A 25574-nucleotide genomic window follows, 5' to 3' on the forward strand; every position below is an offset into this window, starting at 1 on the left:
AGCATATATATATATTCGTAATTTTTATTGCCTGTAAGAAAATCACGCGCGGCAGGATGCAAATTACCGATTATCGAAGGTTACGGTAGTTGGACGACTGAGATTCGATGATCGAGGTTCGACGAATCGATAAACAACGAAGAAGGCGGGCGAATACACGGGCGATCCATTAACGATCGATCAAGGGATCAAACAATATGCAACCGAGCGAAGTGGATGGCGGCGTTTACGGTATCAGGCCCCATTTATATCGCGCGCGGTCTACAATTTCGAAACACCTTGCGCGTTTCTTTTCACGAGGGCCCGCGCGTTAATTGCCATGCGCGCCCGTCAAGCTGAATAAAGTAAATTACACGAGGCGATGCTTACGTGTCGTGAATTCCATATAACCGGCTTCACCTCTCGTTATTCCAACGGTACTATTCGGTTACTCTATTGTCCACCCCTCTCCTTCTCTTCGCCAACCAATTTATTTAGCTTTCCTTCCTTCTCAAGGATGATACATATTCAACGAGAAATCCTAATAAACACGATATAAATTCGTCACGATCGAAATTCTTCCTCGTCGACTGCACCGTTGCGTCAATTTCACAGGGCTCTCGAAAGTCTGAACGCAAAGCGGAACGATTCGCGGGTAAAACTTCGTTTAGCATCGCATCGGGGTGAAACAAAACCGGTCGCGTGCGTGTTCGCTGCGTACACGGGCGAGCGCAGAGGGGCCAGAGGGTCAATCTCCTCGCCTCTTCTCATTCTCCTCCTCCTCCTTCCCCTTCCGCGTAACTATCTTCTTGTTTTCCCTTCCTCTCCTCTTCTCCTCACCCCGCTCTTCCTCCCCTCTTTGCACCCGCTTCTACGCTTATTGGCATCGTCCAGCCTTTTCCTCCTCCTCCTTTCCTTACCCATCTTTTTGATTTTCTTCTCGTTCTTCTCCGACCACCCTGTCTCTCGGTTGGACATCACTCCCTCCGCGTGTTCGAAAAGGGAAAGTTGGGGAGGGGAATCGGCTACTTCCGGCTATTGAACGCGCGTTAATTACGATTTTATATATAGAGCGCGCTGGAAATGTATTATTATTTATTTATTTATTATTATTATTATTATGTCTCTATCGACGGATACCGGCTAGGAATTGTGAAAGCAGAACGTGATAAATATCAGATAAATAGGATAGTTGGATGTATTTTTAATTTCCAACGAGGCCAGGGGAATGGTAATCGCGCCGGGTAATTAATTGTTCTCTAGTAGGAGCGATAACGGAATAATTGGATAGATTTTTAAAAACCAAATTGCTTGGATTTACCTGGTTGGATAATAAGCGTTTTGCTTTGGCAGTCATCGATGCGATTAATACCGTTATGAGAAATATATTATAAGAATCGATGATACGATTATGATACGTGGACGATCAATTTTTAAGAAGGAGTTCAGTTTTGTTCGATAGATGTTCGTGAGGTGTCGTTTTCATGGGGACGTGTCAAATGTAGTGCATCAAATACGTAAGCTGTGTGCGCGTAATGATGGAATTATTAATTTTTAAAAATCGGATATTTTGAATTTTTGTCGTGAGTTTTAGTACGCATAATTATCGACATCAACTATCGAATTCGAGCGTAATGATGGAGCGTAGTAATGGGAATGATGTGTTAATTTTTAGAATTCAGATTGCTCACCGATGTGTTGCAGCGAAAATATTAATTCGAACGTACGATGATGGAACAAGATAATGGGGGACTAAGAAGAGCTCTATGATCTTTGGTTTGTGTTTTTTTTTTTTCTTCTTCTTTTTTCTTCTTCTTCGACGATATCTCTAGACCTGATTTAAGAATACGATATCATAATTGGTTTAAGCGATTTGATGTAAACGATGATCGAGCTATGAAATTATAGGGGAGTGTTTATTTTTAGAACGTATATGTGTGTGTATACGTGGATTTGTACGCGTAAATGTACAACTTAACGAAAAGAAGAAAGGAGGGAAAAAAAAAAAAAACTGTTCGATTAAACACAGTTCCCGTGATCATTTTACGCGCATATTTTAATATAATTTTAAACCGATTATAAATCTTCGTTTTCAATTTTTCGGAGGTGAATATTCTCAAGTTTTTTATCGAATTTTCTTAATGTGACATTAAAATATAGCCTATATCGATGTAAATTCTCGTAAATACTTAATACAACTTGGGACATAATTTGTCATAAATACTCTTATAAACGAAAAGATAAAGAGTCATAAATCTTGTTTAATTACTAATAAAATTCTTTACTGTGATTTTCTCACATAATTTGACATGACATATTATAATATAACTACTGCTATAAACTTGGAAAAAATGAAAAAAAATAAATTTTAATTACTAATAACACTGGAAACACGCAAACATTTTGCGTGTTCGGATAATACGTCAAAAAGTAATAAATATAATTGTTATACCTAATCGAAATAAATTAATAGTGATATAACCAACGGTAATATTCAACAGTTTACACTTCACAAATTTATGTATAAAAATCATAAAATAAATAACTACTCGTTTAATATTTTCAGTTTTTGTAAAATTAGCGGTAACAAAGAAGCATAAAATACCGTCAGCTATAAGGTTGCCCGGAATAGCCCATTCAACGTTATTATAGCTTCTCATAAGTCTCTAAAACAAATTCTGCATATCCTCTCCGCTTGCCCTCCCCGTTGCGCGAACGATCATTAAATTAACCTTGAGATTACGCGCTAAATTTCACGGAATACGCTGAACGTTCCCGTCGCCTGGCTAATTCATACTATTATCGCGAATGTATCATCATAAATTTGCATACGCTATTACGACAATCCACAGGCGTCACGCGAAACGAATCTTCTTAGCCCATTAAGGACGATCTTTCCAACATGTTTCCGTCCAAAGAATGGATCGTTCTCAACGAGTGTTGTATAAACGTGTTAATTCCGTTTGTTATATTTATTTTTATACACATTATTAAAAATCTTTTTTTATCGATATTAAAACATATCATTCTTATTATCCATCAAGTTAATTAATCATTGTTCTGTTCAAAATTAATAAAAAATTAATTCTTCTATCGACGGAACAATCTGATTATATAAATCTGGAATTTTCACTTTCAAGAAATTCCTTCCAACCGAAGAAGAAGAAGAAGAAGAAGAAAAAAAAGAAATCTTCTTCCAACAAATCCATTTTTCAGTTTCTCACAGATATAAATATATTGGATCGAGAATACGAGATTGGATGGAAAGAGGAAACGAGGATCCTTCGAATGGATCTCTTTTTCTCCCAGATGCATCGACGAGAAGTGATCGTTGTTACACGCACGTGAACAGAGGAATCGCCGTGAAACGCTAACGTTATAATAACGGTCGTAACAACGGCAAGGAGTCGTAATTTAAATTGAGTTTCTCGGTTGTCTGGCCGTAATAGCTCTATTGCACGCTACTTGAACGGAAACGCGAAGGAAAGACGGACGAGGGTCGAGACGTGGGGAGGGAAAGTGTAAGAAAGAAACAGTGGTTCGAGCCGAGAAAATGAGACGGTGAAGGCGTGTTGTCGAATTACATGGAGAAAGAGAGAGAGAGAGAGAGAGAGAGAGAGAGAGAAGAGAATGAATCGTACTGGGTGGGTGTGAGTGATATCTGAACGATCCAGGTTGGGGTGCGCTGATCTAATTGATGGCCGTGCTGGGGACAGAGCCAGGATATGACGCGAAACCATTGTGGCCCACATTATTATAATACATATATATATATATATATTATATATATATTATGTATATATATATATAATATATATATATTATATACATATCCTCTGCGAGATCGGATACAACGAGCGAGAAACACGACACGGGGAAAGAAAAGAGACAGGGTGACGTGGTCGGCCGGTGTAATAATCCGGCGACATTGTTCGATGCGACAGTTAGGGAGAGAGGACGGTAAGTGTCAGACAGATCGCGCGATATATCGACGATTAGGTGTTGTCTGTGGTTACGCTTCTCGTGAAAAGTGAGACTCGGCGGAAGAGGTTCAATTTGTAAAAAAAATATTATTATTGCGTATCGTATTTTGAGTTAAGTGCGAGGTAATGGAATTAACAGTGCGTAATAAATTCCTTGTAGCAAGAAATTTTTAAGTGAACAACTTTCTTGAGATATCACGTTTGGTCTCGAGTGAAATTTCAGAACGAAAGTTTCGGGGAATTTTAAATTGGAAAAACGAATCAACGCTTTCTATTAACTCTAAAAATTATTGAGAACTCACTTGTGCCAAACTTTTTCGCGCGATAACCATCAATTTGCACCAATTATCAACGAAACAATTTCCTTTCAAAGAAAAGGAAAGTATCAAAGTTTACATCTCTTCGTCGACGCCAATGAAACAACATTCAAGTTGGTCCAGAAAAGAGCAACGATCGTATCCATCTCGCCCTCTTATCGAGCAGGTCGTAGTTGACCCTCGGCGCGCCCTTGGATGTCCCCGAGGGCGGCGCGCGCGGTCGGCGCATCTTCGAGGTGGCAACTGCCGATCCCCGGCCGTGATTCGTTGAAAGACATGCCGGTAAGTCGTAGCATGCCTTTTTCGCGAAGGGAAAATTGAAGCGCAACCACTCGACAACTCGCGCGCGTTTCCTGGAAAGTCTGCGTTTCGACGTCACCCGTTCTCAAACTTATAATGAAGAAAATCCTCGAGACGATCGGATGATACATAGAGTTACTAAAGCGAGAGCAACCGTGGAAACTATCCTCCTCCCCCTCGACCTTCTTCTCCCTTTGGAACCGCGCGCACCCTCCCGTTTCGTGATTCAAAGTGTCCTCGTTATAACCGAGTGGATGTGTCGCTTGGAGCGAGGCCGGCGCGCGCCGCCATCTAACGTTTAATTGCATTGGACTTTAGCACCGGATATAACTTCACTGCCGGAAATTAACAGGCTTTAACTATTGCCCGTGCGCGCGGACACACGCGTATAAATTATAGAAGCGCCAACTCGGTGTGGAGAGAAAGGGAGAGAGAGAGGGAGAGAGAGAGAAGGGAGGGAGGAAGAGAGAGAGAAGGGAGGGAGGAAGAGAGAGAGAGAGAGAGAGAGATTTACAGGGCCGTGGGTAGGTGTGGAGGCATGTAGGTCTGCAATTCGTGGCGGAGGAGGGTTCACACGTGTGAAAATTAGGCTGTGGGAATAAGCGTGCACGTTGTGAATTGGCTTATAAGCGTGTCGTCCGTTCGTGGACGCCTGTTATTAGAAGATCGGCGCGAAATGTCACGGCGCGATAATTAATGTTCCGATACGGTAAGGCGAGTCGATCGGGAGGGGTTATTACCGATTATGCAATATGTGTTTGCGAGCGCATTTCGCCGCGATCATCTTCCCTCCGAGCTTTTGCTCGTTTCAATTAGCTTAATCGGAGGCAGGCGTTCTTCCGTTACAGCAATAAGATTTCGCCACCCATCCCCGTTTATTTCACCCGAATTTGTTGATAAATGCTCGGCAATAAAGGGTGATTTACGACGACGAATCAAGCCCTCGCTCGAGACGAATTTTAAGGTAAAGTGCTAAAGGTGCTCACTTATTCACTTGACGGAGAGTCTACTTATTATTTACGGGCCGTCTCTGCCGACGTTTCGTGGCAATTGTTTAATAATAATGCTCGGTACCGGTTCCTCGTTCTTTCTTTTTTTCACTGCGTTCGTAAAACAAAATCAAAAACAGTCCGACCAAACCAACTGCTCGAACGTCTGTTCTCGATCCACGGGGTTCACGCGTCTCACAAACGACATATATTTGCAAAAATCCTGCTTGAAACTTAGAAACGAGATTTCAGAAAACGACACAACGATTTCGAGCCACCAAGAAAGTCTAAAACGAAGAAATCGTCTCGATCCGTGCACGGGGTTCACACGCGTCCCGCGAAGGACGCGTCGGTTTATCAGATCCTTGTTGCGGAATCAACAGGAGGAGAGCTAGCGGTCTCGATGGTTTCGAACTTATCGGACACCCGATGGGCACGGTCGGGGCCCGAAATAATTGCCCGCAGTGAAATATAAATGATAGCAAGATTGTGGAGCGGGCCGGGGGATGGGTGTCCGTGGCTCCTTTGCCACGTGTGCGTGCGTGGCCCGTCGACTGGCTACTTGGTACGCGAGACGTACGCGCACGTAATTGCGTGCCCGTCCTGAAATTATTCATCTCCCCGGCCACGGCTGATCCCAGCCACCGCACAGACCGGCCAGCCACCACCGGGGCCAGCCCCAGCGGTATGATAATGCATAGAAGTGCCAGTCATTATACTTATACGTAGCCGGTGTATCCGCTCCCCATCCCACCTACTCGCAAGCGTAGATTACACCACCTCGAGACCCCTGCTTCTACATTCTTCTCTTTCTCCATCTTTCTTCCTCGCGATCTCTTTTGCCCGCGATTGTAGACGGCCACGATTGTAGATTGCAACCGTGTTTCGCATTGCATCGATGTTTCGAACGTGTTGTGAACCGTATATAAGCAGTCGAGATAACGTAGAAATGTTTTCCTTATATATATATATTCGAGATAATTGAGAGATAGATAAAAGATGCATTATATATCAAACAAAATACGAAACAAGAAATAGGAAGTATCCTACATTCACGAAAAAGAGCGGGGGCAGCGGCAAAATTCAAGGCGCCAAGTTCGAAGCAACGGTTAGCTTTCGAACAACATTAAACGCCCTTCGTTAACCGTAATCTGTCGATTTCCAGCCGCACTCGTCCACCTAGTTGAGCTTATACTCTTCAACCGGGTTGGTAACGTGCAATTACACGCGAGCGTTTACTTGCGTCACGGGTTGGATGTCGCGTTCCGGGGCACAATGTAATACCCCCCTCCTCCCTCTTTTCCAGAAACTTCAATTACACGCGGAACAGCAGCGTGCAATTACGCATTCTCGCGTGCGCGCACCACCGAGTCGTGTCGTTCCGGACCAGTTTACTCTCTCTCTCTCTCTCTCTCTCTCTCTCTCTCCCTCTCCTTCCTCGCTCTTTTCTCGTTAAAGGTGGACAACCGTACGATTAACCGAATTTCCAACCAAGTTTCTTCGTCGTGTATTCCTCGCGGACACGGTGCCACGCTCTGATTCGAGCCATTAAAACTCACTTAGGATAATGCCAGGGTGATTCGTTTTTAAACGGGACACGCTCTTGCCCTTCGAGGCAATTTTATCCCCCGAAATTTCTCGTCCCCCGTCCTATCCCAAAAAATGATATCGCGCCCGTGGACGGATACGCGGGGAACGGCAATTTTCGAGACCTGGAGAACTCGTAAAGCGGAGGAAAGAAAGGGTTTTATCGCTCGGCCGAAAGATATTCAAACGCTGTTCGAGTTAATGGCGAACTGATTGCGGGAGGGTTAATCGCATTCGGTGAAGCGCGCTGCTTCTGCGGGGGGATAATTCTCTCTCTCTCTCTCTCTCTCTCTCTTCTTCGTTTTTACACCGATAATCTGGTGCAGTACTGTTTGACCCGACAAGAAGTTTCAAAAGGTATACACTTCTTTTGCTCGTCCGTCTATTTCTATGAATGTAGATCAATTTCCATTTCGATCCAATCCCGAAAGGAAGCGAGTAAAGTGAATTCGATACGACACGATAAATACTAAATAATTGTTGCAATTATTAAACGATACAATTACTTTAAAAAAAAAAACAAAAAAAAACTAGGACACACAACTGTTAAATAATTACGGGATCACAGAAGAAACAGAGGCATTCGAAATCTCGAGGCAAGCTTTCCGTGTCCACTGCACCCCGGCGAAACCGAGAGTTTTCCGCTCGCGGCGCCACTGTCCTTCCCTCCGTGGCGTCCCCCTTTTGTTCCAGGGGAGAGAAGGCCTGAAGATAATGAACACAATTACGGCGAGCTTTTTGTTCTAGAAATTACACAGTGGTGCTCGCAGATGCATGTCTGCGGCTGATTGCTATGCCTCGCCATCCTCACGGCGATCGCATCGTGTCCATCGTCGTCGTCCTCCCTCTCGCACACCTCGTACGTATTCCTCGTACGTATATATAACCGCGTCTCCCGCTTTCTATAGAGAGACACGTTTATCCACCACCACCACCGACACGCAACGAGAAAGGGAAACGTTGGTGTTGTGCCTCTCGAAACCGCCTCGCCGCGAGACAAGACGAAGAGGAGGAGGAGGAGGAGGACGAAGGGAGTCGTGCTCGAAAGGGGCGAGGCGGGAGGGGAGGCAGGGACACGGAGTAAGCTCTAATTGCATTCAATAAAGCAAATAATAGCAAGCTCATTAGAGCAGAGAGAGGAGCTGGCGAGTTGACCGCGACTCGTATGCCAACCTGCCTACGCTCTCCCCGGCCGAAGGAAGAAGAAGAAGAAGAGGATGAGGACGAGGAGGAAGGCGGAGGAGCGAGAGAGAGAGAGAGAGAAAGAGAGAGAGACGGGGATCGGAGGCAGAGAAAGGCAGAGAAGCCGGGTAGAGGAACTGGCGGTCGTGCCGTCGTATCGTCGCGAGAACCACGGGTCCAATGTCATTTATTGTCCCTGGTGGACAAGCGCAGTTTGCCAGAGCGCGCACCCCCCTGGCCTGTTCGCGGCAAGGAAAGAGGAGAGAGAGAAAGAAAAAGAGAGAGAGAGAGAGAGAGAGAAAGGCGAGCCGATGGCCAGACGGCCCGGCCTATATGAATGGGCAATAGCCATGCAACCATTCGCGTCCTTCGTTAGCTATTTATCCCCGTTTATTATTATTCGACCGCATCCCATATATACTCGCGATCCGCGCTCAACACCGCGTACACCGCGTAATCGATGAGTAGCTATTCCCAGGGAATGTCTGTCATCCCCTTTCCCTGGCCGTCCGCAGCTTTAAAATTCCCCCGACCGTGAAAGAGTTCGTTCGCGCGTCATTGTTTCTTCTTTATTTATTTATTTTTTTCTTATCAACGTTGTATTATCATGTATTACATTTACACGCGTCTATTAACTCGCTACTTTGGTAATTTTATTGTTCGCGCGAGAGAGCGAACGAGACGATAGCGCGACGATAGACCGGAACCGATGGCGCGAAGATTATTTCTCTAAGAGTTGATAAAAATCTCTTTCTCATTTAAGAATTAAAGAGGGTTAAAAGTTCGAGGTATAAGCGAGAAAACGTATTAGATCGTACTCGATCGTATCTAATCGCGCTCTCCTCCTCCCCTTAACCGAATATGAATCCAATCTCCGTTGAGAGACAAATTAATCTACACGAGAGACACAATAACGAATGCTTAAAGGAAGAAAGGGAATCGGACATTCGGGCTCGGCTCGCTTCGTTTTTTCGTCCTCGGCCATAAAGGACAACACCTGAACCGGATCCTATTTCAGCTTAACAGGGAGCGTACAACGAAGACCGCGGTCGTGCCGTGTCGTTCAGGGACACGAACAATGAACCACGCATGGACAGGAAAGCTCGTTCCGAACAAATCGAAGCGAGGTCCTTCGTGGAAGGAGCGGTGCCGCCTAACGGCGGACAAAGAAACGAAGAGAGAGAGAGAGAGAGAGAGAGAGAGAGACGGCGAGGAGGCGAGGCGATGGAAGGAGACGGGAGGAGAGGGATCGGCCGCTGTCCCCTCCCCCTCCCACTCGCCCCGCGCGGGTAAACGCCGGTAAGAATGGCGATTCGGCTAATGTATTCCGCGGTTGTGCACGCTCATTATTCAGCGATAATTAATTGACGGCTATAAATAAGCTGCGCGTCCCGGCACCGCGTAAATAAATGGTTCGCGCGAACCGGAATGGTAATGGTGACTTTGACGGACCGTTTAAACTGGAATAAAGCTTGGGATATACCTTCTCGTTCCCCCTAACCCCTTGCTTCCTCGAGCAGTTCCACCTAACGAATATAACTCACCTGCCCAAGTACCTGTATCCTGTATGCCCTTCCTGTAATAAGGTGTGTCGTTCGTGTGGCAAAATTGGTGGATATTTTTGCTGCGTAAAAAGTGTAATAAAGTGTGTTTCAACATTTGTGACGTGCGATGGAATTTTCTTCGTTCAATCGGACTCCTGTTATCTCATTTATTACGGCCAAGTGATTTCAGAGTTTTTAAATTTCTCTCGGATGATAATAACGCGTTCTTCTTTCATGTACATTAAAGGAGTAATGTAAAGTAGAAAAATATTACGAGAAATAGTTTGTTTCTTAACTTTTTTGTACGGATATACGTAAATAATAGGCTAATGTGTAATCATCGATTGGAAAAATGCTAAGCTAAATATTCCTGCTAATTCCAACAATTAGAATTAAAATTAATGAGGATAATCTGTTTATTAAACGAAAAGAGATATTTCCAATAAGAGAGAAAAATGAATGATAAGCTTGTTTCCATACCTTAAATCTCTTTGTCTTTCGTGAATATTCACTCGTGAAGCGACAGTTCCTTTAAACTGTCCACCCTTCTGTCTTCGAACTGTCCATCGAAAGAGATTTGCGCCGTTTCTTGGTTCGAGGCTCGGCTTACACCTTCGCGATCCCTGATCGTGTTCCTGGAGAGGACAATGAAACTGCGATGTAATCGGTTGTGATTCTCGTGTTGCATTCGTGAGCGGGGAGGATTGGAAGTGGATGATTGGAAGTGGTCGAGGGAGAATTAGAGAGGATACTGATACCTCGAGAGGCAGATAAACCGATAATTATCCGTAAATGTTATTCGATCCTCGTGATCTGCGATAACGATTTTCGATCTCTTCCTTCGCCGTTTTCCTTTAAATTGTAAATTTTATAATCGATCCATTTGCAATATTCTTTGAAAATGTAATCGCGCAAACAAACCGACGAGAGAAAACATCTCGATTTCCTTCCTTTTTCAACAAGGTACACTTTCTACAGCATCACTTTTAACGCGTAAGAACTGCATTCAGAGAAATTCCAAAGAAGAAAAAAGAAAATAACTCTCCGTGATCGAGGAGAGTCGAGTCGAGGAAATCTTCTCGATTGTTAACGATCCATAACCATAATTAAAACGTTCTCAAACATCCCCCTCCCCGATAAAATCCGAAAAGAGAGAAAAGAAGAAAAAACAATAACACGCGGAGAAGAAGAATCCTCCTCGCAGTTTCCCCGATCCGTCCAGTATCGCGATTACTCGACGAAGTCGTAATTTAGAAAATTGTAGTTATCAAGCAAGTTTCTGGCACTGCAAACAGCGGTTAATTGATCGTTATTATCAACGGATTGCCCCGGGGATGCTGATTACGGGTGGAAACCGTTCCATTCAGCCTCCACTGTTCACCACAGCCGTTGCTGCCTAATTCTATTTGCAACGTGAACGCGGGAAAGAGAGGAGAGGCGCGGTTGCAGGCGCGAGAGGGAAAAGGCGAGGCTGGCTCATGAAAGCGGTACAAGTTATTATGGCCCCGGAGTTCGTAATAACCGGTGGCTTTCCTCCGCTTCCTCGTTCACGCCCACTGTTCTAACGTTGGACAGTGCACAATTAATTTCCAGCGCAACAGTAACTAATCGCGGCTTAATTCCTCCTCATCGCGTACACACACGGCTCGTGAACACGGCGAGAACCTATTCGACCGGTCATCCAACCGACGATTTAAGGGATAGGGTTGAATCGTGCGAATTCGATTGTCGATCGAGCAAGAAATTTTTCACGAAATTTCGAATAACGATGTATGGAATAATTGTACATTATTCTTGGTAGGAAGATTCTTCTGGCTCGAAACAAGACGAAACTGTTAAGTCGTAAGAAGAGTTTCGTTTTCGAGGAGAACAAGTTAATCCTAATATGGAATGAATTCAGAAAATTATTTCAAACGTAAAATACACATTTTATTTTCCATTCCAAAAATTATCACTTTTTAAAAAAAAGATCGATTCCAATTTCACTTCGAAAAATTTCGACTTGCTCGAAAACGAAGCCCTCCCATTCCCATCACTCTCTTATTTTTATCGAGTAAAATTATTATCGCGATCACCATCGATACGTAGAGTACAATTTAAAAGTATCGCCTCGCGAACGATATTATACCTCGAATCCAAAGCTCTCGAGAGCCAAAAAAAAAGAAAAAAGAAAAGAAACAGGGCCCGAAGATATCTCGATATCCTCTCGCCGAAATTCTTCGAGCAACTTCATCGGTCTACTTCTTGCCCAAGGTCGTATCTTATGCTACATTGCTTGAATCCAAATCCCGCGTTCGCTTTCCTCCCCAACGATATTCTCCCCCCTTCCTTCCTTCTTCTTCTTCTTTATCGGTGGCGAAACAACGTCAAGAATGTTCGTTCGGCCCCCTCCTCCTCCCCTCGCTTAACGGAATGGCGGACCAGCGGCGAAGATGCGATATCTTCGAATCGGCGAAAAAAAAAAAAAAAAGATAATGCAACGGAATGGCGAGCGCCCCCCTCCTTTTATCGGGCGCGTAATCTCGAAACGGGACGCGGAATAACTCGCCTAATAACCTTTTCGTCGATCGACATTGTTGTGGGCCGGTCATTAAGGCAAAACCGCCGCCGCAACCCTGTTCGACGGACGCTCTCGCCTCTTCTGCTACGTCGCTTCTGCGTCGGCGATGTGTTGTGTGCAGCCAAAAAACGTGGTGGCGTCGTTTATCGAGGGGAGGGGAGGGGAGGAGGAGGAGGAGGGGACCATGCGCGCCGTTGGCTTTCATCGGCGTGCACTTATCTCAAGGGACTTGAAAATCCGGTCGCATTAAGATATCTATCGGAACAACGGATGTGCGCCATTAAACTTTTACTTTATTTAGCGCTCGGAGCGGCCTCGCGCGCTCTCTCGCCGCGAGTCAAACAGGGGAAAAGAGACAGGTCGAGAGATAGCAAGGAAGAATAAACGGATGGAGGACGGTGGGAATGGGAAAGCGGGAGAGGAGGGGCGGGGGGAGGTGCCCCCGCTCGTGCAATAATTTACTTACAACTATTGAGAGGGGCCGGTTCGGAAATAAATTGATGATTTTTTTTTTCTTCTTCTTTTCTTCTTCTTCTTTTCTTTCTCTCTTATTCGGAACACGCGTAACGCAACTTTGTCGATCAGATTTTTCGATACGGAAAATCCTTTCGTATAACGATGTTGAGCAGAAAGTATAAAGTGGAGTTGCCTCTTTTTCTCACGAAGAATTACGCGCGTAAGATGTATATATGAATATCGATATTGTTGCGCTAGAAGAGAATTTGTAACACTTCGTCTCTCGAATTAATTGATTCAAATTAGAGAGAAGATGAATGTCGAAGAGTTTTTTTTTTTTCTTTATTTGGAACTTTCCATCCGTCAGATTTTTCGATATTCTAAAATCTTCTATTAACGAACGATTATGTTATTAAGTGTAAAACATAAGAGAATCGAGATGCTTCTTTTTTCAAGAATTATAATTAAATACGCGAGACGTATCGGGACGTATTGTTGCGCCGAAGAGAATTCGTTACGATCGTCTCGCAAGAGGGTTAGAAATCAGAAGACGAAACAAGAGGCAAAAGAAAGGAGGAGAGTTGGCATACCTGCATCCTCCGTATGATTGTTCTTCTAGCTTCAGAACGTGTAATTATTATTTACGTTCAGTCTTAATGACCGGCTCTCGCACGACACCATTTAGAATTGCTAATGGCCGCGCATCCGTGCTCCACGGCCACTGTCAATAGGTAAAACTCATTACCCGGCCGGACTAACTAATTGGATACATTTGGATTGACGGAATGCCCGGGCACCAACGATCGGTTATTAAATCGCCGACTCTACCGTCCAAGAGTAGTATCCTTATGTTAATGCAACCGTGCCACCATTACGGAATAGAAGCGTGTATACACACTGTTCCCGAGGATCGTTTACGTTACGGAATGCTTCTTGCCATCGTACGAAGAAGTCGATGGTGGAAGCGAAATAGAAACGGAACGGAAAACGAGGAACGAGAGGCAAGGGGAAAAAAGTAGAGGGAAAATATATACATCTCGTTCGAGTAAGATCAATCTTGCTTCGAATCAATTATTTCCCTTGTTAACGATTCTTCCATCTCTCTCAACTATTCTCTCGATCTCCAACTCTATCTTTTCTCGCAAACTATCCTTTCTCTTCGATTAAGCCTTCAAGGAAAAAAAAAAAAAGATACTGTAAGAGATACTTCAACTTCTTGACTCGTCCTTTTAAAAAGCCAAACAAGAACGAAACCAAAAACACAATTAAGCAAATCGCGTCCATTAGATGATCCACAAGAAACAAGCAGGCTCGAAGCTTCGCTCGGTTTAACCGGAAAGTTACGATCCTCCAACTCGTTACGCATGCATAGGCGCGAGCATATAAAACACTGGAATCGTCCTCTTTCCGCCTTCTTTGCAATTTTTCCAATCTCTTCCTTCCTCCCTCCAACCGCATCGATCCTCGACGCAGAGAGACACCTCGAGAGAGATCTCCTCGTATAGGCGGATTTTTCGTCTGTCCGTGACGCGCCTTCCGGCTATACGAAGGGCGAGGGCGACGACGGGCGTCGTTACTCGCGCTGATTTAGTCGAACGCCGCGAATTTACGGATCCACCCTTTTTTCGCGTGGAACGAACTCTCTCTCTCTCTCTCTCTCTCTCTCCACGGTCCCTTTCTCGTTAGCCGCCTACATTATATTACCGATCGAGGTGCATACATCATTCCCTCTTTATGTAAGTATCTATAACAGGCCGAGAAACATTTGCAGCTCGCGCTCGCGAGGGAGAGACGGCCGCGTGGGCCGGACGCGGCTCGCTTCGAATACGCCGCGGAATTGATGTACTGCGACCGACGAACAATGCCTCGTACCTCGGACGACAGGTAAACCGTTGCCTTGGACCGAGCCCACGTGCCCCTCCCGCCGCCCCGCCAACACAGCCTTCCAGAGACCGCTCGAGACTGGAAATTACAGCTCTTCTTCTTTCCTATCCTTTGGTGGTTGTTCGATCGATGATGCGAGAATCCTTCATTTTTCAACTTTCGAATACGAGAGGATTCGTTTTTGTTTCGTTGTCCGTCACTCGATGCGATAATTTTTAACCCGAGACGCGTAATATTCGATTGGCTAGTGTCGGTATTTTCGTTTTTTGGAAGAGGTCCACGGTGTGGCAGGTTTAATAGTTTGGGACGATCGAGCACGAGGGGACGAAATTCGAATTTCACGATTATTGAAATTGAACGCGCAATACAAAAGAAAAAGAAAGAAACACGAGAGTTTTTCGAAGATCAATAAAATCAGAAACCCGTACTTTTCTAAACAGTGGAAACTCACCCCGTTAAATTTCGCATTTGCAAGTAAATGAAAGTAGGAAACGCGTGATAGAGGTAATTAAGCGTTAAAACGGACTGCTGCTCCGCGATTACGCCCTTCGATTCCATCTCCCGTTCCCGCGTAATCAGCATGCATACAGGAACAACATGCACAATGTTAGCGTCTCGTGTAATTCCCGATAGAGCGACGCGATCGTATCTCCCTTCACGGAGATTCATTGTCGTGAATCCTTACTATCCCGCCCTTTTACAGATTACGCAAGAGCTATAATTATTGCCTCACATCGGCAGAAAAAAACGATAATTACTTTACATGCTTAATTACGCTCTTTCTCTCTACATACCCTCCTCTCTCGCGGAGGGTATGTCCAACAGCCGGTAGGCGCGATAGCGCTTTAATGGCAGAAGAATTAATTATACCCTGCACGCGATATACGAAGAAAGTATCTCGGCCCTTTTTACCCGCGGGGGGAGGGGGCATTAGGGAGCTTAATTGAGCGGACATTGCGTTAACGAAGATCAATGGCGGCCACGCCATCCGCAATCGATTCGGATCGCGTAATAATGGTTCAATTATAATATTATTCCTCGATACGTTTCGCGAATAAACGATCGTTATATATGAAAATTAAAGAGCGCAACGAAAATTTTACGAATATAAATATGCGACTATACGTGTATTCATATATATATGTAAATGAATTTTATATTAAAATTCTCACGAGCTTCTTATGATGGAAGAAATAAGGGAAAAATTTGCTTTGTTCCCGAATCTCTTTATTCAAACGCGTAGATGCTGATCTTTTTTCAAATATTTCCATAACTTTTCGTTCGATCTCGATATAAAGGAGGGACTGTTAGAGAAAATCTCGGCAAAAACGTATCGTGGACGTATGCATCGGGCGGCGCGCATTGTTGCGAGCTGGCCCCGATGCTATCTGGGCCTGTGACGTTGTCGTGAATTGTAAGACACCGGCCGGCCGGCGGACGGAAACGAACGGATCGAAGGAAGCCACGTGAAATATACGTCCACGTTTCGCCTTCTATCCGCCCGATTATCTCGGCCCCGCTGTCGCTCAACCGGTAATTGTCTCTGCCCCGGCGGGGCCCCGCTTCGATACTTAATGAGACGTACGATTGCTCCCAATTTGGTATATACGTAAGATACGAAACGAGGATCCCGTAACCCGGCTGAACCGATCTTACCTCTCTCCAACCACCGTAAATCTTCTCGTCCACGCAACTGTCGCGGCTATTATGTCGGGAAAAATTTACGGTAAATTGGTAGCCGATCCCTTCCGCAGTTTTGGAAGATTTTTTAATGTCTTTGATCATCGGATCCAAAAATTATTTGCGATGTTTCTTCTTGCCTTCGTTTCTTGGCAATGTCGTCGAGATTCAAGTTGGAACAACTTGTTCCGATTCGAGCGGAAGGGTAGAGGAGGAAATCGAAAATTGGTGTTGACAGAGAAAGTTATATATATATATGCATATCCATCGATCGTTTAGAGGAGAGCTCGTCGTTCGTTTTATATAGTGACGAACGTTCGACAACGATTCTTTCGTGGATCCACGATGAACACGCGTTCTAACAATCGGGAAGAAGAATTGGGACGAGGCTTGATTACTCTTCTTGGAGTAATTTTCTTTTAGATATTGGATATTGGTGGTTTTTTTTTTTTAAGAAAACACGCAATGAGAAACGTCTTGTTTCTTGTTTATATTATTACGAACAGGAAGAAACGGGAATCTCGTAGGAAAGAAGAGAGATAATTTTCATAGAAGAAATATGTTGTATATTATAAGTTGGGATTGAGTAAGTAACAGTACAGCAGCGAAAGCAACGGCGTCTATGCTGAACGAATCTTTCCGCGTATTTTATCGAAAATTATTATACAAAGACACGCGTTTGCTTTTTTTCAATTATTACGATGTAAACGATTTGAAATTATGATTTTGAAACTAACAGTCGGCTAATATATTTTTCTTTTATAAGGATAGTTTAAACGAATTCTTCTAATTTAGCATTCTCGTTCGGTAAAGAAATCATCCGGTGGGGCGATGGATTCGTTTCGCAACGCAAATTCTCATAATCTCGAGTGTAGCCTGAAGCTACGAACGATTGAATTCTTTCGACAATTATTTCGAAAAAGTTGTAGTTGTAATTGCAGAGAAGTAAATCAAGAGAGAAAGAGAGAGATTCGAGTCGTGCAATCATTTCTTTTTCGAACGATCTTCCGAAAAATTTGAAATTCTTCTTTCTTTTGGTGTTGATGTCGTCCAAACGATTAATTAATAGCAGAAAGTCAGCAGTTGTATGGAATGGACTGGACTAATCATTTGTATCGTCGATTGCTCAATAAAGCAATTTGTCACTGTTACTCGATTCTTTGCATCTCAAGTTACTCGCGATAAAAAGACAATGTCGAAATGTTAATCTCGCGTGTCAACGTCACTTCAACAAAGACAGAGAGAGAATAGAAAGAAACAAAGAAAGAATAGCAATAAGCGAATCTATGCACGAAGATGTCTGACCGATATCGTTGCCTGCTAGTTGGCTTTAACAAATTAAACGTGATATCTGAGTAAGTGGATTAACACGCAACGTCTCTTTCTCTGTAATTTTTTAACAGGTGTTAAAGGATATATTCGTGTGATTTACGACGTACACACACACATATATATTAACGAATAAATGTATAAATGAGCGCATTCAAATGTAAACGATATAGATCAACATTGCGATAAGAGAAAAAAAAAAAAGAAAAAAAGAAGGAAAACAAACAAATAAAAAATCCAAACTTTATTACACCTCGCAAAATTTCAAGAGAATTTCGCGTAACAGATATTATCCTTCCACGGAAACCTATGATTACCAACGAAAAAACACGTTTCCTCTAAGTGAGTCGCGAGAAGCATATCGCGTTACGACAGGTAACTCTTCGCTCAAAATCAATTAGTATCTTAAACCCGCTCCTCGAGCCAGCCCCACGGGCATCGCGACTCGTTATCTCATCCACGACTTTACTACTATTTTCCCATAAAACATTCGAGATACAAACAAAGATTAAACCAACAAAGTAACCAAACCTCGACCATCGTTTACGACCAAGCGAGACGCTTCGAAACATCGGTTAATTTGCCGCGAAACTTGGAAGAAGAAGAAGAAGAAGAAGAAGAAGAAAAAGCAGGAGGAGGAGAGGGAAAAAAAGAAAAGAAGAAAACGGCTTCAATTACCCACCGTGTACAAATCAGCCGACAGCTCTCGTCACCGAGGGCGCGACACCCAGGATACACGGTCGACCGGTTAAAAGCGTCTTTCGACCGTCCGTTTTATTAAAGGATCGCGGTTTTATGATCAACGCTCGATCGGGGTGACGCGTCGTCCACGCTGTAAAACCCAAGTATTTACGACGAGTGAGCGCGCGAAACGCGTCGCGCGGAATTCGTAATAATTCGAGAGGCGTTCGTTTTTAATGGTTGCTCTCGACCGCCGCTTGTGTATCGGCGCGTATTAAGAGGCGAATGGAATTCGTCGTGGTATCGACGCTAATGCACGCGCGGCGGCGCCTCTGTCGCGCCACGTGTTTCCGGCGGGCGCCATTATTGCGTCAACGCGAAGATATGCGAGAATTATCCAGCCAATCTCGCCAGTTTCTCAGCCTTTCGCCAGTGTGTTTCTCGCGGCAGATAAGGGAACCGGGTGTATATTCCCCTCCCTCCCTCCCTTGACTTCGAGGAGGACCGGGTACAATTATTAAAAACCGGTAGAATCCACGCTTGTTCCAACGGGCGAACATCCCATCGGGCCTAAGTACCTATTTGTTGGTGTCGTGCGTGGAAGTGACTCCGACCGTGGTAACACACGGTCCCTGTGTTCAGTGATAAATTTCATCGGAACGACGAATGGTTGTTCGGGATTTGTACTTCCTGGCTACGGGGAAAAGTCACGGCGAGACGGAATTTACCATACCGCGCGGCTCTTGTGTCGTAGCAGGCGCGCCAATGGTTTAGGTTAGGTTTTACCTTCTCCTCCTCCCACTTCGCTCGAACCGATCATGCGCACGTTCAGACTCGATACGTTGCCCATCATCCTACTACCACTTTTCAGATTCTTCTTTCTTTCAATCTTCAACCACGAAATCTTCGAAAGAACTTCTCTTCTCGTAACTCGAAACGTATCCACTCGAGTAAAAAAAAAAAAAAAAAGAACCATTCATCGTTATTCATATCGAGCGAAAGTTAACAAAAATATATAATCCAGTACGCGTTGCAAACCAGTCGCATATATACGAGACATTATTTTTTCGCGTCATAACGCGTAACACCACCATCCATCCCTTGATTTCTTCTCCTTCGAACAACTTTCGTCAGCGGAACGAACCAGTGCGGCCTGTGAAGGATCACGGAAGGAGCGTGACACCGAAAAGGATCGCAGGAAGGGAGGACAAGAGACGAGAGAGAAAGAGAGAGAGAGTTACGGGAGACTGGAGGGCCGACTGACAGTGAGGTGTCGGGTGGTCGGGGTCCGGCTCGCTGTCAGCTTGTCAACCTGTCAGCCCACGCACGTTGGCACCGCGCCAACCAGACCCAGTGTGGATTCACACCGACTGTGTTCGCGCGGCGCGTGCACACAGCCGCGCACACCGTCTTTGTCTCTTTCTCTCTCTCCCCCCTCTCTCTCTCTCTCTCTCTCTCCTCGACACGCATTGTTCCGGCCGTATAAGTGTAGTATCTGCGCGTAGAGAGGTGGGTGACGGCGTCCGATCCGCGGCTTACATGGCCACGTCATTAGTCGCGGACGTCGTGTCTTCGATCCGCTTTAACGAGCGCTCCTCGAAAATTCCACGCGCGGTTCTCACCCCTAAAGGCAGGATCCCTCCCGATTCCGGATGCGAGCGTGCCGCATCTGGATTCCGACACGGTGCCGATAATATGCCGTGGATTAACCACGTGTGCGTTGCTTGCGAAACGGGCAACCTTTTCTTTTTCTTTCTTTCTTCCTCTCTTTCCAGAGGATTTTCTCGCTTGATCGGATTAAATTTCTCGAATCGATCGCGTTTGGGAAATTACGAAACGAGTTATACGAGGCTGACAGTTGGAGAGGCTTGAGTGGGAAAGAATTTGCACGCGTGTGTTGTTGGTGTGCGTAATTATTCAGCTTGGATCCAAATAAACAAAAGGGAAAACGGCGCGCATGCAACGGAATGCACGTAGCGAGGAGAGAATGGCAAAAATATGTAAACGGGTGAAAAACACGAAGTACGCGAAACGGAAAAATGTATTCGTAGTGATTAATTTAGAGGTAGTTTTATAATTGGCTAATTAAATTTGATGGGTTACAAATATAAATATTATGATGCGTTATCAAGATCTGGTTCCAGAATGGCGAACCAGAAACGAAATTCAATGATTCCAACCATTGAGCGATGAGACTTGAACCACGAATATATATTAAATAAAATTAATAGAATTGGTAATAAAATTCCATCTCTATAAAAGTTAACGTAAATTTAATCGTAATATAAATAATTGGTAGCAATTAATTACGACAATCCGATTGACCGTCCTTTTCTTTAAGAATAATATTTGATTATCGAAATATATCAATTATAATATTTTTATTTATTTTGAGGTATTTGTTATTTTTTTTTTTTTTAAAGCTTCGTTACTTCGTTACCCAGTACATAAAGTTGAACATTAATTAACTCCTCAAAGCCACTTCCTTCATATATCACAATTTACTTCCTCTTTTATAACATTATCACGCACTTCATACAACATTTAAGTTTATTAATTCGTAAGAGAAAACGCGCATTCTCAGACTTGTACAGTAGGATTCGAGGTACACGCTACCTCATAATTGTTAATTACATACCTAGATTCCGAGTGGTTGATACATGAATTAAATTTCAATTTTTAGAGACAAGACTTCTATATATAAAACACCGTTGATTACAACTGATTTATGGATATTCAGATATTCAAATTTCTTAATTAGGAAAACTGGGAGGAGGGAGGTGGAAGTGAGATAATCTCGATGAAAATAGATAAATGGGTAAATCGCGATACATGGAGATGCAAAATTTTTCCACTCGTAAAAACAAACTACTCGAGCAAACTACGTACGACGTTGAAACGACGTTGACGTTCTCGATCAATTAATTTTGACGATCAACATGCGATCGATGATATTTTCCACCGTTATTTCAATCGTTCAATTGACCGCTCACGCAAACAGAAATCGTATCGATGTCACGATGTCGTCAAACTCGAGGCAAAACGATTTGCAACAACACGGCGATCGTAAGTCGTTACGAAACGCAAACTGGCAAAGCTGGAACGCGCCCGCCGATAAGGGACCCTCTCGATCGCCGCGGGCATCTATCAGCTTACTATTGAATTATTTAATTTATATATAAGAGTCCCGTTTCTCAAAGTGCGCCGCGACTCGGCCGCGCGCCAATAAGTCACGGCTGGAGATGATTTACGCGCCGATCCACAATGATAATGCACGCGATAATTAATAAAATTCACGATAATTTACGATCCTGCCCGCTCGCATGAGAGCGTCACGTGTACTTTCGTACCTGCACACACACACGCGCGCGCGCGTATCCATATAGTTATAACCATCGCGAGCAGCAGATTTAGATTTCGATAATTTTAATGGAAATATGATGTATTAATACCACATCATACGCTTTAATAATAATATTGTATACCCGTAAATATCAATCGTTTCGTTTAAAAGAAAAATAAGATAGATTTCTATTTCATACTTTTACAAGTATTTAAAAAAAAAAAATATATATATATATATATAAAATTAACGCGAGAAATAGAGACACACGTTTCACACACGATCCACTTTTCTACCAAAGTATAAAAATAAGAAGAAAAGAAAGTAAGTAGAAAGATTTCGAAGTATTCGCGGCCGTTGATTTCTTCCTTCCCTTCCACGCCGTCCTTCGAGCTCTCTCCATCCCGAGAGTTCACCCCCGAACGTATCATTATCCGGTAAGTCATCTTAATTGACCTCACCCCGTGCGTGGTTGGCCGGTAATCGGCGCGATTAAATCGATCGATCGCAGCCTTGCGTATATATATATATGATAATTCAGTGGGTAACCAAAGGCGGCGGTCAATGGTCGCGCACCTGTTCTCTAAACTCTCTATCCCGTCTCTCTTTCTTGCCGAGCTCCGTTATCCGTCCCTGTCCCTCTTGGCCAGCCTCTCACCACGCTCACCACGCTCTCCCTCTCTTTCTCTCTCTCCTATAGGTCACGACGCGTCTAGGCTGTTGGGAGGCCGTTTACCCCTTGCCACCATGCACAACACACCCGTCCATCTATCCCCCTCTCCTCTCTTCCTCCCTGCTTCTCTTCCCCCCCCCTCCTTTTATCAATTCAAGTCCTTGTTCAACGATTGATTATTTGTATATTTAACGCGAGAAAGGAAAAATCAACAAATTAGAGAATTACAATTATGCAAAAATGGATTCTCTTATTATTCCGGAAAGGGAGGGAAGAGTTGGGAAACGCCACCCAACTTTATCGATATATATATATAATCTAATATAATCTCGTTTCGATCGTTGTTCCGTGGAAAAGATGGGAGCGGATTGGAGGAAGGTTGGCTTTTAGACCGAGTATTAAATGCCTGGATGCGTGAAACGCGCGAACACGGACCGGGCCCGGCTCTCTTCCGGAGATTAATGGCGGCGCGCCGGCCCTCGGTCGCCGTGGAATTTAAATAGCTTCGAATTGATGTTTGCTTTAAGAACTATTGATACGTGGCTCTCTCGTCGTGTAATCGTCGTCCCAGGAATGGGAGGTGACGGTGAAACCGGAATGGAAAATCGGGATGGAGAGTTAGCCGTTACGTAGGGGTGGCTTTTAGGCGGAAGATTTTTTTTCTTTTCGACGCAAATACAAAAGTGGTGCACGCGACAATTGGAATAATCTATCGAAAGGTGTTTCGATCCGACAGTTATTCGTTTCGATTCAACTTCGATTCCGCGTAAACTGAAAAGAAAGAAAAAAAAAAAACTATCGGTATTAATTACGATAGGCAAACAAGTATCCGACGGAATGCGCACTAAAACCTCGGCGCAAATAAAATTTTTACGACTCCGAATATATATATATATATGAATATATGAAAAGTATCGAAGCCTCGATAAACGGGACGTAATATTGCATCGAGGAGGGCTCGAGGGGAGATAAATCTGGCCACGAATAAACAATGGGGGAAGGAAACCAATTATCCGTACATCTTCACGATCCATACGTCATCACGATCGAGAATTCGATTTTTTTAAAACTTTCCAACCTCTCCAAGAAGAGGGGAAGGAGGAGGAAGAAGCATGTAACGATAATAACTCGAGTGAAAATATAGAAAATATCGAATATTACGCGCGTTCCATAAACGCACGCTCCTCCTCACCGTTATTTCCCCTCGATATTTCAAAGGAGACAACGTGCAAAACTTATTACCATCGCCTCTTCCTTTTCTTCTTCTTCTTCTTCTTCTTCTTCTTCTCCTCCACCGATCCGATCTTCGATCCACCAGCGAGGATCGGGTTCTAATGCGCGGGCCTCGCGAGGGATAGCTGGGTGAAAGGTGAATCACTTCAGATGCGGAAATGTGTCGCCGGATCGCAAGGTTCCGGTCATCGTGACACAGTCGTCCTGCTATCTCCTCGACGGACGAGCCTTATGCCTTTCACTGGCCGACGTTCCTCGAGATTTAATAGACAAATAGAAAGACGTTCGCGCGCGTAATATATGATTATCGTCGGATACTTTCCGGCTAAACTGCCGTAATACATGGTTGAATGGTAAATAATTGCGGCGCGCGCGCGAGCGAGCAGAGAATAAAGAGGGAGAAAAATGCGTGGTTGAAGCTCGATGGAGAAACTACAACGGCGCAATGTCGAGTATAATAGTTAATAAATACCTCGGCAGCCTATCGAAGCCGCGCATCGCGTACAGCCGCAATTCTCTCGGCCAGCATCTCCACACGCGATTAATTATCTTTGACGAAAGCTTTTCACCGACAACTGTTCGAAATTAATTGCTTGTTCCCCGATCGGCCGCCCCGACGACAAGGAGTGCAATGTCACTCCGATACAAGGTCATCTTTGAACGGGATGGGAACGTTCGTCGAGCGTTTCTCTCCGAACGAAGAAGAAAGTAACGGGTATCGCGTATATGTACAACGGTGGCGAGTAAGATTCTCGAACGATGTTCCATAATATCCGATTCGATCGATGCGTCCTTTTCTCTACGATCAACCTACGAGTATATATATATATATAGAAGAGAAGAGGAATATACGTAGAGAAAAGGAAAAAGGTATAGGATATTCTCGCGACGACGAATCGCATGAATTTCGCGTATTCGAATTATCCTATTCCCTCGAGGATTCCTTCGAACAGTTACAATTAATACGTCTAATTTTCACTGTTGCTCGGGGATCGAAGCGAATATTTGTTCGGGGGGAGGGGAAGGGAAGATCGCGAAAGCAGGCTGCGCATCGCAGAAACGTAAAAGCGTTAAAGAGATATCGACGAAGAAAATTAATTTCCTGTGGAACGCGCGCTGGCGTTGGTCTCTGTCGGGCGAAAAATAAAAACACGGTTTCCACGTTTTATCCGGGAGCCAGCATGCGGCTACGCACTACCAATTTGTAGACGCGTGCATGCGTGGCGTGGACGGTTCGCAGGTAGACAGAGAGAAGGAGAGAAAGAGGAGGGCAGGAAGGGAGGAAGAGAGATGGAAGGCGGCCTTCGCCACGGTGGTGGTGCGTACGCACGCGAGAACACCTACACGACAACGCCCGGTTGCGCGTATCCCAGGCCCGTTGTAGTCCCCCGATTTCTCTCTCTCTCTCTTCGCGGCATGCGTTATAATCTCGATATCCCATATATCCACGTACAAGACATGCCTCCCATTTTAAATATACCATCGTGTAATTCATAATAAATGACTTATAAATGCAATGTACTTTTTGTAGCGGGGAATCGCGCGCCCGTTGTGCGAGCAACCACGCCGTGGCTCCTCCTTTTCTTGCGGTGCGCGGCGCCGCGCATGCGCGGCAGCGTCCACGCATGCGCCCCAGACACGCTCGCAGCACGGGCGCATGCGTAGCCGCGTGACGCGATCGTTCCTCCGCTTTTTGTTTCTCCCGTTGTGGCGGTCGTGCGCGTGTAGCGGCGCATTTTTATCGCCGCGTAGCGCTTCCCTCTTTTTCTTCCTCCCCCTCCCCGCCTCGTTCCTCTCCTTTCTTTTCTTCTTATGCCCCGATGATTTAGACGAATTAAAAGTGTATCGCGTTTT

The 25574-nt window shown here is 44.5% G+C and overlaps 1 long non-coding RNA gene across 1 annotated transcript in view; it reads right to left on the reverse strand.

Annotated features, from left to right (window-relative positions):
* The window catches only part of LOC147657138 (uncharacterized), a 130605-nt gene that overhangs the window by 23559 nt on the left and 81472 nt on the right, over positions 1–25574 (reverse strand). The window contains exon 3 of the long non-coding RNA XR_015292960.1: positions 10362–10516. This is a non-coding gene — a long non-coding RNA (uncharacterized LOC147657138). The remainder of the gene's footprint in view (positions 1–10361; positions 10517–25574) is intronic.

This window comes from Apis florea, unplaced genomic scaffold (genome assembly GCF_048593485.1).
Source record: "Apis florea isolate Af1SG1 unplaced genomic scaffold, ASM4859348v1 contig_3203_pilon, whole genome shotgun sequence".
NCBI lineage: Eukaryota > Metazoa > Arthropoda > Insecta > Hymenoptera > Apidae > Apis > Apis florea.